Genomic DNA, 20,788 nt, shown 5'->3' on the forward strand with positions numbered 1-20,788 from the left:
CTCCAGTGAAATGTCTTTGAGTATCTTGGAAAGAACTGAAGAAAAAAATATTATTATTATTATTATTATTATTATTATTATTATTATTATTATTCTTATTGTTATTATTATTATTATATGGATCATTGATTGAACAATTAATGAGCGGGAGATACAAAGTGCAGGCACATGTGATGTGTGTGATGTGTGATGAAAGCATTAAGGCACTAAAAAGACTGGCCTTTGTTCAACCGACTGGGAGAGCTGAGGGTGGCAGAGGGTGACGGGAAAAATGAGGCAGCCTTTAGGAAATAAGTCTGGGTAATCCATCAGATGCCAGGCCTCATTATGGCCGTGGGTACAGCATGAAAGAGAGCCCTTTATCTGGGCTTCCTGTTCTTATTAGTAGCACTCAAGCAAAGGATAGTAGCAGTCCCACCTCTGTGCTGGGGGGCCGCTGCTGACACACAGACAGAAGAAAAGTCATTCTCTGGCCTGCAATTCCCTGGCCAGGTCTGTGGGCAGGCCTGCCAAGCTGTGGGCATAAGTGTGTCTGCGGTCTTTGCATACATGTGTGCAGCCTGTGTGCACACATACTCAATAACCACTGTCGGAAAAACCTTTTTTTTTTGCCAACTGCAGCAGATCCTCCCCTTCACTGATGGGAGCCAAATCCAAAATGGTTGGTGCTATTTTAAGCTTCTCATTCTCAAACTGGTGACATGCAATACTGGAATTATCGCAGAGGACTCTCAAACACGATGTGAACCATTTGCACAATGAGGGTATTTTTTAGTCCCATTAGAGGACTGTTGCATTGAAAAAGCACATTTATACTGGGCTTGTATGCTCAGTCATACACCACAGCTCTCTAAACTGCTGCGTTTGACATTATGAAGAGGAATGTGCCAATCCAGGATGATTAACCGCACCACACTGTGGGAGAATGGCACCTGATACATAACAAGGATTGAACCTTCTGCTAAATGATTGCTTTTCTGTCACACGGCATACTCTGACACACTTACAAAACGCTGGCATTCAAGATTACAACCAGGCGGAAGTCAAACTATTACTAATTACTCAAATCCACCATTGCATTCAATTTGCTTTTCCTAGCGAGACTCTGCATGGTGGATGCGACACCCTGTGAGGCCAGCAGAGGGCAGTAGGTGACAGTAGTGGTGGCGTGTCACAGTCGCTGTCCAAATGAAGGGCAGCGAGGGCTGTTGGAACATCAAGGAATAGTGAAGTATGACAGGTGGAGCGAATAATGCTCTGAAAAGAGAAGAGAACAAATGGTACAAAGACGGCAAATTAACCCATCTCCAAAGTTGAGGGGCTTCAATTATCACAGCCAGGGACTAGTTGACAGTGTGTGAGGGGAGCCGGATTGAACTTTTCAAAGAAGAAGAGGCGCAGCGTGAGGGTCATTAAAAAAAGAGGGGCTGCCACTTGACAGAATGAAAGGTGGCAGATAGGACTGGACTTGTGCACTTTGGATACAGAGGGTTCTTTAAAGGCACGTAGGAAGAGAGATGGATGCCTCGGTGTGTATGTAATCTTTTGACACCCCCCGGCTGCCTCCCCCTCTCCTCACTCCCTTTCTGTCCGGATTGTGTTTTGATCACGGTGGTGGCCTGCAGAGGAGTGTTTGGACTAACTGGGAAACAAAGACGCTGTGTTCTGCTCGACACAGATGCAGGAGCAGCCTCAGCACAAACAAGACCAAAAAATTATAATACACAAATGAGCACTGCAGGTTGTATATAATTATATGGATATACATGAGTTTTTGTGAGTGTGTGTGTGTGGGTGTTTTGTTTATGTTCAAACTCTGTAAACACCTGTCATGTGTGCGCTATCATCAATATGGTCCTATCATCCGCATGTCAAAGGTTACCAAACAAACTCACGGCTGAGCAAGCAGTGGGATCAAACATAGGAGAGGCACATCAGTTGCCCCCCCCCCCCAGACAGGATGACTACTGACAGCAGCTCCCAGCCTCAACACAAACACACACATACAGTCGTGCACATATTTGCCTGTGCTTGAGCTCACACACACACACACACACACACACACACACACACACACACACACACACACACACTCATAAATTCCTGACTATCTAGTCCTTCACTATGCATGCAGCTAATTGGGGCCTGATGAGGAAGCCCACTTCATCCAGAGAAACAATGAAGCAGGCAGCAGAGGATATCAGCAGCAGCCAACACAAATGGAGTCACAGGATGGCCCTACAGATAGAAATCTTTGCCAGAAACCTCAGAAAGCCCACAGGAGCCTTTTCTTCTTCCCTGCCTTTTCTTCAGGTGCTGGCACCGACGAACATGAAGGGGCCTAATTAAGGGTCGTTTCCTCTGGGAGTCAGTCATACCAGCTGCATTTATTTTGCCCAGTCCGATATGCAGTCGGGCTGCTGTTTTCCATTTCTTTCTTGTGCCTCGGGCCTATGTGCTTGGCCTACTTCAGTCCACAAGGTGCTCTCAGCCCAGTGAAAGGGGATGGGCGAGCCTGGAGGACACGTGGGACAGACAAGGCGTCTCTGGCTTCTCGTACGACATTGGGAATATGTTCGAATTTAGCCTTTTGGACTTTGGGAATTGATTTGATCAAGGTAAAATTTATTACACGAGGACTACGGGAGTTCATTATTAGCTCAATATCTCTGGCCTCAAATGTCAAATTAATTGACGACTTAGATGTCAGATCTAATGCCCTCAGAGCTGGAATGGCCCCCAGTGCAGCTTCAGAATCAGTTCAAGTGAGCTAATTAAATATTGTCATCCACCCTTAGAAAAAAAGTCTTTGTTATCTTTGGTTGTGTAGCCTTCACAGCTCAGTCAGTGATATCCAAGCAACCCTGAATTTATCCCTCCCATATTCTCTCCACACTCGCCATTCTTTACAAATACAAAGCTAATATGTGGCGGGCCTGACAGTCACTACTGCGTGAGGAGGCATTTACATAAGCTTGTGTATATGGCCATTGTGATGATAATAGGCGTGTGATCTCCTGTGTCAGCAAATGAGAAAAACATCTCATCCATTCAAATAGATATGTCAGCCAAAGCATTAGCCTCCCCTATAATTGGCCACAGAGGTCACCCTGGCAAAGCTGGCTGGCGACATTTAATGTGGCACAAGAATTTGTTGTGCTCATTCACGGTCCTTCTCTACCCCCCCGACAGATGAAACTGCTTGCGCCCAGCTTAAATTTGACACCCGGCCCCGCTCCGTGCCAGTTACAGTTGCCAATCTAAAGAGGGGTCATGTTTCTAAGTACGATATCTTTAATGGTTTCCATTAATATCACTCATGTTCGCGTCCCTGTGGAGACACCCAGCCCGTCCCATTCTCTAAATGCATTATTTGTGCACTGTGTGGCAAAAGGCTGTGACAGTCAGTTCAGACGATTACAAACTAACTATTAACATAGTGTTGTGGAGAAATTGCTAAAGTCAAAGGTCAATGGTGAGGTCAGGACCAAAGAAAGTGTTGAGGAGCCTCTGATGTCTTATGCTGCATTATTTATTGACGCTTGATCAAGGAGAACTAGAGACACTCTCAAAGTTCATCAGAAGTGCTTGAGTCGGTCTTACATTCTGACGAACTCGTGATGGTGGATATAAACCCAAAGATAACAGCACAAATACTATACGCCCAGAATTAGTCAAAGAGAATGTCTTTACCCATGCAGGTGTTATTGTCAGCAGATTCTAGTCTGGAGACACAGATGTCTGTTTACACAGATTGGAACGTCAACAACAAGCTATCTATTATGTCTAGGAAGGTAGCAATAGGTCTCTTCGACCCTGGCCACCACAGTGTTGAGATAGACTGGCACCTACTGTTCCCAATCAAAGCCAAACAACTAATACTGCTGAGGACCTCAAGGCCCACACGTGTAACCTAAGGATAGAAAATTCCATTACACATAGTAGATGACACTACTTTTTGAATAAAGCATGTGGCCTGTCCTCCTCACACATATTTCTGGTCTCTGAAAGAGCTGTAGTTGACAGAATGAACCAGAATGCATAGCCTTCGTAACTTATGGCACTTACATCACTGATACATCAGTGTCTTACTTGATCATCACCTCATCACCTGCGGCTCATCAACTGATCAACCCGCACCATATAAAGGACGGTTTAACCTTCCAGACGCTGCCAGATTGTTCAGACTGCTTAGTAGTAACCACGTACGGCCAACCTTGAACTCACTGATTAATGTATTGCTTATTTTGCTAACCCTGTTTTCCATTTGTCTTAGGAATCCCGTCCATCACTCTCCTCACCACATCACCACATCCAGATCTGACCTGTTCCTGACCTGCACCAGAAGTATCTTCCAAAGCTAGTCCCGCATCTCTGATCCTCAAGTAACCTCCAGCCTCACTACCTTTGAATACTTCCTCACAAGTTTTAAAAAAAAAAGTTTGAAGCCACAGTAGATCAAGGAGAAATCTACAAGAAGTCCCTTAGCACCCACAGCTGCTACAAGGCTTGTAGGGGCACAAAGTAACACAAACTTTGAGTGATTAGGTGGGTCTGAATAACAATGATTATTCCACTGGTGATTTTCAAATATCCCTTCTTTCAGGGATCATCATCATCCTTACACATCACTAATCGTTGTTGGATGCTGCTCTTTAAAGCCCCTGTGGGTAGGATTTCTTTGCTTAGTGGGAGTATAAAAAAGACACTGTTGCTGAGAGTGAAACACATTCATGGTGCACTAATTTCCCCTGGAAATATGTAACTTTTTTATAGTGAAAAAAATCATCAGAACAATTGAAGTGTTGCTAAAACCACACAGAGAACAGGACAGTGTAAGTATGACATCATCCACAGGTGATGAACAGCCATTTTAAAGCTCCAAAAATGTGTCCATGTCTCACCATGTGGTTACAGAAAATGAATTTTACAAACAATCAACAATCAGCAGCTCCTTTGTCATACATACAACAGTAATAAGAAGTGTATCTGTAAATATATCTGTTTGTAGTGCAACAAAAGAAACTCATGTTGTTAAAATGAAGAAGTTGGTCAATATAATTGCCACTTTGATCAAATTTCATGCTGTGCGCAGCATGAATAGTTCTCCACACAAAAATCAGTACAATAGCTAGTAGCAGAGTACAGTTACAATCATTGTTTGATGTTTTAATGTTGTTTCTGATACTGAGAATTTGGAGGTGTGCAGTGTATTGCCTCTGGCCCTTCATTAGCTCAGTATTTTTAATGCAGTGGCAAAGGGAAATGTTTGGCTTGCATTTGCAGTCACTTCGTCCAGCTCTGAAATAACTGTGAGACAGTGAACAGTAAACAGAGAGGCTGATATCATATAAAACTACACTCAGTAACACTGGATTACATGCTGCATCATTTCCTGTGAATCTGTCTTGTAGATAATGTAGCACGGTAATGGCAAACAATACATAGAGAGGTGCTTTAATGAAAATATGCAGACACTGGGGATGGTTAATTTCATAACTTCTGTCAAGAGATTTGATTTTTAATAAAATGATGGCCAGTTCCCCTCGATCTACCTCCTCACTTCGTCCTTCAGAGAAAACGTTGGGGACTTTCAAAATGTCAATGCTTGACCAATACCTGGTGCTGAAATTACAGCTCACAAAAATAGTGACTTGTTTGAGAGTGCAACATTTGCGGAGGAGAAATGTTACAGTTGGCTGTTGCCTTGTCACTTTCTGTCATTCTTTTTCCAAAGTCATCCCACGGTGCAAAGCACCCAACTGTCATCATCTGCTCTCACCACTTTTAATCAAACAGCAAGTTGGTGAGTTGGCAGCTCCATCTGAAAATGGATATTATCACTTCTAAAGGAGAAAAAAAAATCACAGTGAATTAAAAGTGTATTACTCATTGTATATGAAGGAAATCATGTTCATGTGAATTTAGTCAGAATTTAGTCAGTTAATATTTTGGTGCTTCAAATTGTAACACTTTGGAGAGGAGGAAATGGCACAAAGAATCCTTGAACCTTTGGAGCACAACAACTGTGTTGTTGTTTAAATTGGTCTTTTAATTTCCCTTTTGTCAAATATACATTTCATTATTTGTCTGGCTTGATAGGTGATCTAAAAGATGAAATGCAACCCAATATCATGCTGCAGTGGTGGTTCAAACTGCTCCCCAACCATCCTGAAATATCACTGAAAAGGCTATCCTTTTTTCATTCTCCCCATAAGTCCTTCACTTGAATACCACAAACTGTCTGCAAATGTGTACAATTAATATTACTGTAACTATTATACTATTATATAATTAATTATTACATAAGATGAAACTGATCTGACCTGTAGGATGGCTGATACATAGAAGAACACTTATTTTACTCTGTGGACACTACAACAAACTCCTACTATTACTTTAAACGTTATAGAAAATTTAGGAGCTGCAGGGTGCCCTGAAAATTACATTGAAACGTGAGGGATACCTTTTTTAGAAATGCACAAACTTGAAATAATTACAACTTTTGAGTCAATTACAATTCATCGACATGAAAGGCACCTCTGGGCCTTCATTCTGCCTCGTGCTCTTTATGTAGCAATCAAATCGCCTCTGAGTCTTCCATCCCAGCATGAGTTTGGGAGCCATGGGACTGAGATTGGCCTCCTCATGCGTTAATGTTACACCTCATCAATGGGCATGGCCGGCAGCAACAGCATGTTTTCCACACAAGATGATGAAAGAGAAACTCTGATTCTCATGCAGATGAGAGCAGCGCCGCACACAGACCCTTCCCCTGCATTGTTGTTATTATTTCTGCCCAAGGCACTTTTATTTAATATTATTAGAGTATTACATCAAGTTTTGCCTCTCCTCAACCATTATATACATACCTCTCATCCATGAGGACATTAAAAATTGATTGCCCCCAGTACTGGCCAGTGTTGCATTGTTTGTTGACATAATGTGGCTCCTGAAGGGAGTTATGGCCCTATGGTTTGTGGTCTTGGTTTCACATCTGTACTTCAGGGGAGATGTTGAGATCAAGACGGTCCTTTAGGAATCATGGCAACATCAGCCATCAGAAAAATACTTTTCTTCAGTTGTAAAGGCTCTTGCACAGCTCTGGCACAGAGAATGTGAAAGACAATATGGCCTAACAATAATGTAAAATAATGTAACAATATAGTAAGTCTGAAAAACTAAATTAGTATGAAATGGCCAATTAAGGACTAAACACATCAGTGGGTCATGTATCATTAGAAATACATTACAGAAATGTAATAAAACTTTTAAGATCATTGGATGTTGTTAATAAACTTTGCCATTCACCTTTAACATAACCTTGCAAGGCAGACATGTGAGATCACAAAATCATGAGAAAATCCAACTGGTCAGGCATCAAACTATGTCTAAACACAGTGGGTGGTTACAGACTAGTTAGCACCCTATAAGGAACTATTGGAAAAGTTTTTTGCTTTGGAGGATCCCATCTGACGAGGGGCAAGAGGTGTGGTCACCAGTTCATCACAGAGATGTCCCAATTTAGACTCACCAATTAACTATACCCCTGCATGTATTTGGATTCTGGGAAGAAACTTTCAGATCAATAAACGCCTGAATGTGTTGTTCTGAAGGACAGTTACTTCTCTTCGTCATTTGATTTGGAGGATTGGCCGTTCCATTAAGGTTCAGTACTGACCTTATCTCAATCTATTGTAGGTGTACTAAAGAATTAGGCTGGAAGTTACAAGCAGCCAAAATGGATTTCAGTGAACTATTATTACTTCACAGGGTGGCTGGGCTCACCCTTAGAGATCTCAGATCTCAGACACATAAGAATGCCTCCCTTAATAGATTTTCTGGGCAGGTCCAACTGGACCCAGACCCAGAACACACTACAGGGGATTACATATCCCATCTAAGCTGGTCCAGGAATGTCTGGATAGAGGAGTTTACCTTGCTTAGCCTGTTGCCACAGCAACCTGACAGAGATAAGCTAATGAAAATGGATGGATGGATGAACAGATAGATGTCTTTCAGGTTTCAGTGGTGGTGAATTGAATTTAAAAAGCATGTTTTCATAATATTGTATGTATTGACACTTACATTTCTCTGGTTGAAGAAAACCATTGTGACTGAGGTCTGTATGTTGTTCTGGTAAAAGATTTGCTTAAACATGGTCTGCACTAATTTTGGTGCGATAAATTGATTTAAAGGAATATAATATATATTCTTTAAATCCATCAGACATTTTTTTTTTTTTTTTGGAAAATAAGGAAATCAGAAGTTTAGCTGCATGAGACAATATAAGAAAACACACACACATCCAATAATACGTAGACAGCAACTTAATCCAACTGTGGTAATGAGATTTCAGCAGCAACAGGGTGAGTCTGAATGTCAGGCTGGTATATTGCTGAACGGGTAGTGTTATCCACTGAAGGTTACTGAATGCTAGACAAAATTTCAGGATGGCTTACTCATCAAGCAATTACATTTGTTCTGCTACTCACAGAGTTGATCCCAACAGACCATTCGGTGTGGTTGTCAAGGAGACCAGTGTGTCTTTCTTTATACCCGGCATTAACATGCATGCATCTCTTATCTGAACTGTGTCTGGATGTGATTCATCCGGATTACCTTTGGACCTGACATTAAAATCTGACTCAAGCATTTCCACTCAAATCAGATTGCTCTTTTTCTTCACAACATGCAAATTGCTCTGTTTTCTTCTTCTCTGTATATTTAAATCTTCTATAAAGGTAGCGAGTCTTGACAAGCACAGTTTCTTCTTTCACTTCACAAAAGTTTACATATATTTCTTTGTCATGTTGTGGATAAAGGATGAGGAGGACGCAAAATTATTTAACTATTATTATTACTGTTGAGAGCTTTGGTATTTCTAATTCATTATGGTAAAATCAACTCTAACTAACTGTATTTATGTTAACTCTCACCTTTGTGTGCACATTATAGTCACATCTGAGGACACACATACTTGAGTTAAATCAATTGAAATCATATTAGAAAACTAGCATTAATCAGATTTACATTGCTGACCAAGCCGATCTCAGAACTTGGCAATACTTGATTGATCTGAGCCACTTAAATGGTCATTTTGGGTATTAAAGTCAGGTTATAAGAGGTACTTATTCATAGTCAGAGTATTATCTACAGTAGCTGCACTGCTGTGGATGAGGCAGCAGAAAAATATTAGAAATTTTAGCCACATAAGAAATATGCATATAAAAGTGTGCACTATATTAAAAATAGTTTCACAACTTCAGCATGTCGTCAGACAGCCTTTTTCTTTGGCACTAACTGTAGAACTTATGTGGTAGATCAGCTCTTTGGGCCCGGAATTTGAAAGATCAGAAATCTGAAATCAAACTGTGCTGCTGTATCTCTGATCCAAACAGCTGTACTTTGGCGTAATACAGGGCGTAGCATGGTTCGTTTTATGCAAAGAAGTTAGTCAGATTAGTTAGTGCCTCTCCGATGGCAGCCTTTTTCTACTGTTATGGATAAGTACCTCATGCAAAAGAGCTTTTCTCAACATAATGAGAGGTGATACATGTATTTTGGTAAGTGCTCATATTTCTCACAGTGACCAAGGGACTGGACAGTCTTCATGTTGGACTATACAGAATTCTCATTTAAAAGAGAGGCAGGGCGAATAGAGAAAAAGTGACATTTATAAAGCTGTGCTCAAAATCTGTAAACTCAGAATGTATGCAGGACTCTATAAATACATGAAGAAATTCGCCTGATTTATCTAATTAGATATTCTTTTAGTTAATTTGATCCTTAAGGATTGCTGCATGTGGATACAACACACAAGCATTTTTGACAAAACAAACCCATTCAGAGGTTCTGCAACACAGACGCAACCACGTACACACACATGCTCAGCACCCACCCACACACACACACACACACACACACACACACACACACACACACACACACACACACACACTGTTCATTTTATTATGAGAATATCAATATCATGAACGATGGAACGTCGAGAGCCTGTGTTTATTTGCAATATATTAATCCAAAGTAACTCACTGCAAAGAGTAAGAACTGTAATGATGCTTTATATGTAGACGAATAAAGACAAGTGCACATAGAGCAGAAGAAGAACAGACGGGTGGCAGTAATCTAACATGCAGATTCAGCTGCCTGCAGAGGCATTTTGAGCTAAGAATTACACTGTAAATAAACATGTTTTTTTTTTGTTTTTTTTGAACGAATTCAGCTTCAAACTCTCATCGTGCTTTTTATTAGCACATATATAATGTTGATATGGACCGTTCAATCAGAAATGCATCTATAGGAAAACTGCTTGGGTCCACATTTATTTCCTGCAGATATTAGAAATGACTGCAACTAGTATGAAGTTAAACCCATTTAAAATGTTTATGTTTGAAAGTGTGGTATGAAGACTGTTTGTTAAAATCATTTTGAGTGTAGAGGAAGTGGAGTTCAAGTTCAAGAAACTGTCCAATAATAAAAATAATAATGATTTTTGCAGCCACAAAATGATGACCACTGTCCATCCACTGATCAGGGACTGACTGACAGACGTCCTGATAACACCTGCATTTAAAATAAAACATATACTGCTCCACACAAGACAAATGATTTGTAGACAGTTACGAGGAGGTATACATGTTGAATGTTTCACTACAAACCAAGCTAACTAGCTTACCACTTGACAGTTAGCACGCTCATGGAGCTATTGTGACTGACTGGCTTTAGCATGTTTCCAGGCTTGTCAGCTAGTACTGCTAAAAGTCACTACATCACAGAGATTCTAATGCTGCGAGACTGTCAGTGTGTGTCAGTTTACACGCTTCCATACTTACACTTGCTGTTTTTAGTCCATTAGTGAGTCAGCTATGTCAGAAGTCAGTGTACTGGGAGTACTCAGATGGTGCATTTAAAATGGTCAAAAAGTTGAGTGTGGAATGCTGGACACGTCTCGTCCTCAGTGGTCACCATTTTGGTTAGGTAGCTGAAGGGGAGGGGCCACTGGCATTGTGAAAATAGGGCCATGGAAGCTGTTGGAGCTGAAGTGGTTGTGATGAATACCACGATATACGAATGTAAGCTGTACATATGTATTTATATTTTGACAGTCAAATTTTGGTGCTAATGCTCCACCTGGTTGCACAAACCTCATAAAGCGCTAAAATGCTACAATTGTCATTTCCAGTGCACAACGGCCATACTGGTGAAATTAGGGCTCCACACCAGGAACTACATAGTGTACATGGTGTACTACATAAAAGTGTACTAACAGAAGTACATGAATAGAAACACAGCACACCCTCAAATTCGTCGTTCACCGCTCTGTACATAATGTACAGTTTACAAGAGTAGACTTAAGACTTTCCTTTTTGATAAAGCTTATAGTTAGGGCTGGCTCAGGTCATCCCTTAGTTATGCTGCCGCCCCCCCCCCCCCCATCTCTATCTCTGTCTGTGTCTGTCTCTTTCAGGGTTATGCCTAGTCAGGCTCGGTATTGGTTAAAGACGCAGTCACATCTCCCTTTACTGAAAACTCTCATTTTATCAGTCATTGTAATTTATTGTCATTTTATCATTCATTGTAATTCATTGTCATTTTATCAGTCATTGTAATTCATTGTCATTTTATCATTCATTGTGATTCATTGTCATTTTATCATTCATTGTAATTCATTGTCATTTTATCATTCATTGTAATTGTACAATATGTTTGCGTTGATTTGTTCTGTACACGTGACATCCATTGCACGTCTGTCCGTCCTGGGAGAGGGATCCCTCCTCTGTGGCTCTTCCTGAGGTTTCTTCCACGTTTTTTCCCTGTTAAAGGTTTTTTGTGGGCAAGTTTTTCCTCACTCGAACTGAGGGTCTAAGGACAGAGGGTGTCACTCCCTGTACAGATTGTAAAGCCCTCTGAGGAAAATGTACTTTGTGACTTTGGGCTATACAAATAAAATTGATTTGATTTGAATGTCTGATTATGTTCCAATTATGTTGCCGATTCTTGGAGTCACCATCAGCAGCTCAGTCAGTCCTGCCTCTGCAGTAATCCAGAGTGATTTTTGTGTAGTTTTTGTTGTTTGTTTTTAATCAGCAGAAACCTTATTTTTAATATAAATCGTTTAAAAACTTGTGTATTTGGGTCTAATGCCATATTACAAAACTAACTAGATTTTGTTCTCACATAATGGCAGTCATTGTGTTTTGATTGAAGTCAATACATTTGAACTACAAACAGCAACTTTGACACAAGAAATAAACAGAGAAGTCAACAAACCTTCAAACTTTGCACCAATGTTTGTGGACTTGGCTGGAGCTGCCCACCACCCCCTGATGTTTTTCCATCACAGATGCATTGTTCCCTTCAAATACAGGCTGCTCTCAGAGAGCTCTGCTTGGAACTGTGTGTACAGAGGTCATACAGTCTGTAACCTCATGATAGCCTCCATTTTTACTCTTCCGCCATTTTGTCTGGTCATCCATTTGGGCTTGCACCTGCTGGGCACTGTAGTGGACTGACATTCCGCCTCACCTCAAGGCCAATGTTGTTACAACAAATGGTTGGATGACCAGCTCATGTCTGTCTATTGACAGCTTCTTGGAAGCAAAGTGCCTTTTAGCAAGACATTTCAGTCCTCTCCCCCTTTGAATATTAACTGTTTCATCTCTATTTAGATTTGACTGTAATGCAGGTTGTAAATTTCCCTCAGGATCAATAAAAGATCTATCCATCAAACATCTCTCAGCAGTTGTCTGTGTTAAGAATCAATCAAGTGTTTCTGAGCCCACATCCACTGTTCACATGTCAGATATAAATTTAATTTATGATTAACAGGCTTTCTTGGGACAAAGCCAAGGGGCAAGGAATATCTAAGGGCTTCTGAATGTCAATAATAATAACAATAATATAAATAAATATACATTCCACCAATGGGGAACAGCAGATGAGAAAAGTCTTGATTGCCCTGAGCATACGGGTGGCAGAGCCGGGAATCTCGCTGACAGAAACGTGAACCGTGATCATTTAATTTCTTCATTTAAAGATTTCATGTTGATTTCAAAGGTGAACACAGTTGACCTTTGCTCAGCAAATCATTTGCTTAAACATACCAAAACTGTGATCACACACATGGAATAAGTCTTGCACATGCATTAGAGACATCTTGGAAGCCTTTATTAATATTTTTCAAATTAAATTTTTAATTACAGAACCTGACTGAGATTGACTCTCACCATGCCACCACTTCTCTAGCCTTCGTCTGGTGTTAGCTTTCTGTTACCATCTCCGATGTTAACGGGTCGGTTTTGACCCGTGTTTTTAATCATCTCTAAAATACACTAAAAGCAATCATCTATCATCCAATTTGTTTCTCATCTCTTGATTACATTGTTAGGCTTCCTTATCCATGAAAATATTGGTTTTAATATTTTTGGTGTGGGCCTCTGGGCCTTTTTTTGTCAGTATAGCCCTCGATTTCAATTTTAAAAACTGGTAAAATGAGCCTCAAGAGAATCATATAAATAAATAAAAGGTTGTTGTGTTACCTGGCTATTACTGAGGGGTATTAGAACACATCTCTTAAATAAATTTGTTTCATTTATTTTTTCATTTTAATATTATTAACTATAGTAACATCTATGGTGTTACGGGTCAATTTCGACCCATATACATTTACTTCAAGGAAATGGAAAAAAAGTATTTTTTCAGCAATAGAACTTTAATATAAACACAACATGAAAAGCAGAACAAGTCATAACACAAAATATAGATTTGCAAGGTCAAACAACCAATCAAGCATATGTTCCAAAATTCCAAATTCGAAAACTAATAAAAAACTAAATCAGAGTAAAAGTCTCTGTGTGCAAGAACATGCATATGTATGTGTGTGTGTATGTGTGTTTAGATGCATGTGTGGCAAAAAGTGACACTTTTTGTGTGTTCTTTGCAGATATATTTCTTGCACTTGAAGCACAATGCGTTTGTCTTTCTGTCCTTACTGCTTGGGCAGACCTGACACCTCCTTTTAGAATCAGGTGGCCTGAATTGGGTTCCGGCTGTGGCTGGTCTGGTTGGTGCTGAGGCAGGGCTGGCTGAGGAGGATGCCGGCGAGGATGCTCTTTGTGTTGCTGATGATGTGGACGGAGTGGTAGGTGAGCTCTGCAGCTGTCTGACCAAGGCTGTGGCATCTGGGTCTCGGGGAACCCGCTGCCTTTGCTCAATGTGTGGCTTGACAAGGGAATTTCCGAGCTCCTCAAGAAACATTCTCCGCTTGGCTTTTTTGGTTGAGTTCCACCCTTGGTGGATGTGTGTCCACAACACAAATGCATTACATGCAGACACATCAAGCATGTTGTAAAACACAACCATTGGCCATCTCCTGGTCATTCGCTGGCAAGTGTAGGTGGCAGTCAGCTTGTCTAGGTTGTCCACTCCTCCTTTGTTCTTGTTGTAGTCAAGGATAATTGTGGGCTTTTTATCACTTCCTGATGACACAGCTGCATCTTTGTGAAGAGTAGACATCAGTATCACATTCCTTCTTTTTTTTGGACAGTATGAGACAACAGTGGTGGTGTCTGTAAAAGCAAACTTTGAGGAAAGTGGAGCCCTGTCCTTCCTTCCTTTCAGCAGGCAGCTCAGGTTTGTTCTTCTTCATTGTGCCCACCATGGTAAGTTTCCTCCTGAGAAGTTCTTGTCCAAGGTCAAAGCTGGTAAAAAAAATTGTCACAAGTGATATTGTGACCCTGCAGGCCAGTAGTCATATCAAGGACCACACGTTTTCCTTGGTTCTTCTCAGGGATGCCACTCGCAGCTTTGCCTGTGTAAATCTGTAGGTTCCAGGCATAGCTGTTTTTGGCATCGCAGGCTGCCCAGATTTTTATGCCGTACTTCCCTGGCTTACTGGGTATGTATTGCCGGAAGGGGCATTTTCCTCGGAAAGGGAGAAGACGTTCATCCACTGTCACCTCTGGCCCTGGGTTGAACATCAGTGGAAGGAGCTGCACCCATTTCTCCCAGACACTAAAGCTCACATGACTGGGAGAGGAGCTGGCTGTCTGACAGTGCACTTATGATTTCAGTTTTGGCTCTAATTATTGCTTTATAAGCTTATTTTATAACTGGGTCGAAACCGACCCTAACACCACAAAGGTAACAATTTCAACCAGAGCATTTTATAATTTAGTGAAAAAATTTTTTTTTATATTATTTTGTTGAAATAGAGGTTCCTGACAAAGTCAAAAAGCCTTGATGCAATAAACGCATTTTTGTGGTAGTTCTATGAATTTAAAACCTAAGAACGGGTCGGTGGCGACCCTAACAACAGACGAAGGCTAGAGATGTGTAAAGTATGAGTACCTTCCACTGCATTATTTAACTGCACGGTATGTTGAGGTTACTACAGCTTTCCGTTTGAGAGCTTCAGAATTAAAAATGTATCAGTAGCTTGACTACAGTGTTTACTCCAGTCAAAGTCCAGCAGACCTTCTACCAGACACAGTAGATCAAACCTCATTAACCTCCGGGCAGCGATTTCAATCCATTTCAAGGCCAACAGTGTTACCAATATTTCAGTGATATCACATGTAGATTTGCCTCTCTGTCTTCAGCTTGATCTCTAAATTTACCCTATTTACCAAGTCCTGGTTGCCTTGCTGTGGGGCCGGGGTAGGGGATGCCTCCTGCTCTGACTGGACTCATCATCATTGTAGAAGGTAATTATGTACTCTGTATGTTGTATTGCAGATAACGGTGATAATGACAATGTTATTATATTATCATATTGTTAGCATAATGTTACTGCTGTTACGTCATATTCATATCTACTTTAACATTACCATGATGTAATGTTAGACAAGCCCCTTCACTGCCCCTTCACACATTTTTAAAACGCGTCTTAAGACCCATTTTTATTTCTTGGCTTTTAACCCAGCATGAGACTGTTTTTGTTTTTGCTTTATTATTATTTTAATATTGTTTAGCGTTTATTATTGTTTTTATATTGTTCCTATGTTTTATGTCTTGTATGTATAACTAACAACTACTCTGTGCTCCTTTACACCTTTCTCAGCTTATGTCCTCCTCTGTAAGTCGCTTTGGATAAAAGCGTCTGCTAAATGCAATGCAATGTAATGTAATGTAATGTAATGTAATGTATTTCATGTTCTATTTCATGTACAGCACTTTGTGTCAGCTGCGGCTGTCTTCAAAGGGCTTTATAAATAAAGTTGAGATGAGTTGAGTTGTTGTGTTTTTCCTTCTCTTTGTCACATATCCCTCCTTAACACACCACACACACACACACACAGCAATTTATCTATTCAAAGAAAATAGGTCTTCAAACATATACAGGACAATTAGAAACAAACATAATGGCTGTTTGCTTTCATGGTCATAACAGCACTAATTTAGCAGCAATTAACACCACTTCAAGCTGCTTTGGCTAAATGTGTGTAATATTTCTTATGACTTTATTTATGACATGTATCATATCAAAGTGGCCGTCCCTTGCTTTTACCCTGCAGCCACACACTGCTGACTCTGTGGAGACTAGTCAGTGTTGGAGACGCTCCATATCTGTACATATAGACATTCTATTAATTAAGAACTAAGAGACATTTTAGCAGAATTTTTGTTTTGTAAGCCACATTTAGTCTTATTTTTTATTCATCAACAATATTGCAATATATATTTAATTATAGTTACATTGCGTCTTGTCTCGTTTTCGTCACATGATAAAGGTTTGTTGATGATGATATTTAGTCATAATTTTCGTTGACGAACGTAACACTAGCTGCATGTCACTCCAAGTCAATTAAAACTGGACTGGAAGGCTGGTCCAAAAAGACCGGAGACAGGAGTGACAGCTGGAGTGGGAAAGGGAGAGAGACAGAGAGAGAGCTGGAAGGAGAGGTGGATGAGAAACAAACAATAACGAGGAAAGACGAGGAGAAACAAGGGGGTAAGGAGGAGATGAAAAGGACACTGTGGAGAGAGGAGGAAAGGAGCGAGTGCAGGCCAGAGAGGATGATGATAGAGAGAGGAGACAGCGGGTGTGAATTCAGGAAAGGTTTAGAGGGAGACTCTGTTCTTAGTTTGAACACACACTGATGTCTTAGTCTCTACCATCAGAGAGGTCTTTCTATGTTGGGGTAAAAAATGGCAGCTGCTGAGAGAAGGACGGGGGAGGGGCAGGATGGAGGATGAGGATGAAGGGAAGGATGGAGGGATCTGAGACACTCATCCACTGGCACTCATCCTTTCCTGGCCCTCTCTTTGCCCCCAATCTCTCCCTTCTCTCCTTTTAAGTCCCCCCCTTACCTCTCTCTCTCTCTCTCTGCGCCTTGGTAATATGCCCTGATCCAAAACACAGTTCTTTGTGTTTGCTGGACGGATCACTGTGGGAAGAAGGAAGACCCTCCGGAGTCTCTGAATCCCTCTGCTGAGCAGTTCCACCAGCTGTCATTTTTTCTGTCTGTCTTCACAGACATGACTGGAAATGTGATGGTTAATGTTAGAATATTTTGGCAGTAATTAGCACCCAGTGCTCTCTGCAGATGAGCTGTTCTGGGTTTAGGATTGAGATCTTCATACTTAATGGGCATTAGAGTGAAACTTTTTGCTAATAATAGCTTTATTAAAGTCCTCAAAAATGATTCTTCCATCTGTCCTCTGTCCTCCAGTGTCTGTCCAGCACTGACACAAAGTCAGTATTAGGTGTTCTTCATGGTATTTTAGAGTTTGTCATTTCCTGATGAACCATAAAAACGTGTTGATGACTCATCATGCACTCGGGGGCGTGAACTAATTTTTCATCCAATGAAACACTTTCTCTCTTCTGAAGGACTGCTTCCTGTTGGATACAGACTATGAGTGATTCTGAGGGCTGCTACAGTCATCTGTGACCGGGTCTCATTGATTACTGTACTGGATTTCATACAGAATATATTTAACACTAGGTTCATACAGCTAGCTGCAGTAGCCGTGGGAGTGTAAGACACACTTGATGTTGTAAATGCTAATCAACATCCATGACCAGTCCCACCTTATCTGCCTATAAAACACATAAAAAACAGACTAATACCCAAGCAGAGTTCTTGCTTCCTGTTCCATGGGAATTTTAACAATGAATTCATGCTCCATAGTCTGCAGTCATCAGTAATAATGCTTATGTTTAATAGAGTAGCATCTTGTTGGAGGGTTGGCTTGTCAGGAGGTGAGTCAATAATGTATAATGAGCTGAAGAGTCTAAAGTAACATGTGCTTATTATCCTCTCTGTGTCCTCTTCCAATAAACCATAATAATAACAATAAATATGAATTATAATAATAATAATTTACAAGCCATCGGTTCTGCAGTAATGAATGTTAATTAGTTATTAATAAAGGGCTTAGACACCATGTATATAATAAAAATATTTAACACTGAGTTATTAATAATAAAATAACAACAAAAGAGCAATTCTCATATGATATAATAAGTATGATAAACAGTTATAAGACAGTCAGTTATAAGAAGGGATTAGAGCTTTCTTCCAATCGAATGATCAGCTATTTGTGTTACTTAGTTAATAAATGATTATTGTAGTGTTATTAATACATACATTTATACATGAGTAATGAGCTTTTAATAAGAATAACTGGCATTGGCTGATTGTACAGTGAGTCAATAAAGAAACACATTGGTCATGCCATCAGGCCCAGAATCAGAAGGTTCAACAATAGAGTATTAATTAATCACTGATCATGATTAGGATTGTAGACATAATCACACAATCACATTATGACTACCTATACTCACCTACACACACACCTACACACACACACACACACACACACACACACACACACACACACACACACAGTGTGTGTGTGTGTGTGTGTATGTGTGTGTGTCCTTATGACTACCTATACTCACCTACACACACACACACACACACACACACACACACACATCAACAATCAAATGTACTAATTCATAGTGTGCTATATCAGTCCATGCAGTGTCATAGGTTATCATTGTATGTGCTAAGAAAAGTGAAGTATGCATCTATAATAATGCATGCTTCAATGTAATGTTTTAAAGTGGAAAGTAGTAAAATTAATAAAGGCAACAGTCACAGCTTGAACCTCTTTAATCTGTATTAGCTCAGTATGTATACATGAAAATTCTCATGTTCCACTAAATGTGCTTTCTCCATCTGTAGCAAACAAACACACAGCAAAACCTGAAAAATATGAATTGATGTCACGCTTTCAAAAGAACATTGTTGTACTGCAAAGACTTCTAGCCACCTACTGAGCTGAAAATGTCAAGAATGAACAACCTGTGAGTGATGCATAAATCCTGGGCAGCAGCAGCAGCAGCAGTGGTGGCAGCATTACGGTGTCAGATTTGACAGAATGCAGATCTCCTCGAGGCATGACCTTGTTGTCACTGTGCTGGGCAATAATGGATGCCACTGTGTAGTAATGGCTGAACCCTACAAGCCGTTTCTTTTTTTTGTATGTGTATGTGTTGTGTGAATATCTCACAAAAACAAACTAATACATAGGAGCATGTTTGCAGCCCTGGAGGATTGTGGGAGGGTGTATACCCCCCTCCAAAATAACAGACTAATACCCAAGAGGCAGTATGCTGTCTCTGAGATTTGTGTGTGTGTGTGTTTTGGTTGTGTGTGTGTGTGTGTGTGTGTGTGTGTGTGTGTGTGTGTGTGTGTGTGAGAGAGAGAGAGATGACAGAGTAGCGGTCCCTCGGGGAAGACAGACACCAATAGCCATCACTGCACAGAGGAAACCTGGGGGACAGCGAGCTTTCACTGGCACTGTCCATGCCAGCATCTCTCTGCCTGACAATCTGGCTGGAAAGACACACACATAACACGCACAGACACACTTCATAAACCTGTCTCACCCTCTACCACCTTCTTCTGCTCATTCCGTCTCTCTCTCGCCTGAGCAAAATCTCGCAACAGTCTTTCCGGATCACACTCACTCATTTCCAATTACCAGGCAGGTAGCTGCCGTTCCAAGACAATAGCTCACCAAACTTGATTACCTGTTCCCATGGAGCCGGTGGGACAACAGATGCAGTCTGAGGTATTGAATGTAGCGACAGCGTCAGCTCATGTTGCTTAGAGACTGCCTCATTTATCAAGGAGAGAGGATTTTTAATAACATGCAACTTTTTTTTATTTTTTATTTTTATTTTTTTACTATTTATAGTATAGTATACAATATGTGAGAGAAATAGAAAAAGAAAATTTAAAAACATAAACTGGATTATGAATGAGCCTGTCCTGTGGATGACGTGTACATGTACAGGCTATATATATATATATATATATATATTAGAAAGTTCTAATTCACAACTTTAATGTTTTGTGTGTTGATGCAGTGCATCAGAAGGGCACTGTAAATGTGATCTTCATAGGAAGGGTTAACGTGATGAAAATTAGGTTAAAACATCACATGACTGTTTGCATTTCCTTGTGGAATAGCGTCTTTTCCTTTTCCAGTCGAACGCCTTTGTTGATGTGTCGTGTGTGAAACGTACACACACGTACATGTGCAACATGTTCAAGTTCACCTTTGTAAGAATATCGCCACCTTGATCTGACCTGCTGTGTCGGCTGAAAGTCCCAACTCACGACATCTTAGTGGCACATTTGATGGAGAAAGGACTCTACACAAAGTTTTGTGGCCTTTCAAACTTCTAAATTAATTTGTGTATAGATTAAATGTAACCCAGTGTCAGAAGCCATGTGGCTGAGGAAAG

The 20,788-nt window shown here is 40.5% G+C and overlaps 1 long non-coding RNA gene across 1 annotated transcript; it reads left to right on the top strand.

Moving 5' to 3' along the window:
* The first annotated feature begins 649 nt into the window (after positions 1–649).
* On the top strand, positions 650–15,341 carry LOC113747833 (uncharacterized). The gene is made up of 3 exons (XR_003463921.1): positions 650–661; positions 3,681–3,685; positions 15,031–15,341. It is a non-coding gene; the product is annotated as an uncharacterized LOC113747833 (long non-coding RNA).
* Positions 15,342–20,788: the final 5,447 nt, after the last annotated feature.

Source organism: Larimichthys crocea, chromosome XVI (assembly GCF_000972845.2).
Source record: "Larimichthys crocea isolate SSNF chromosome XVI, L_crocea_2.0, whole genome shotgun sequence".
NCBI lineage: Eukaryota > Metazoa > Chordata > Actinopteri > Sciaenidae > Larimichthys > Larimichthys crocea.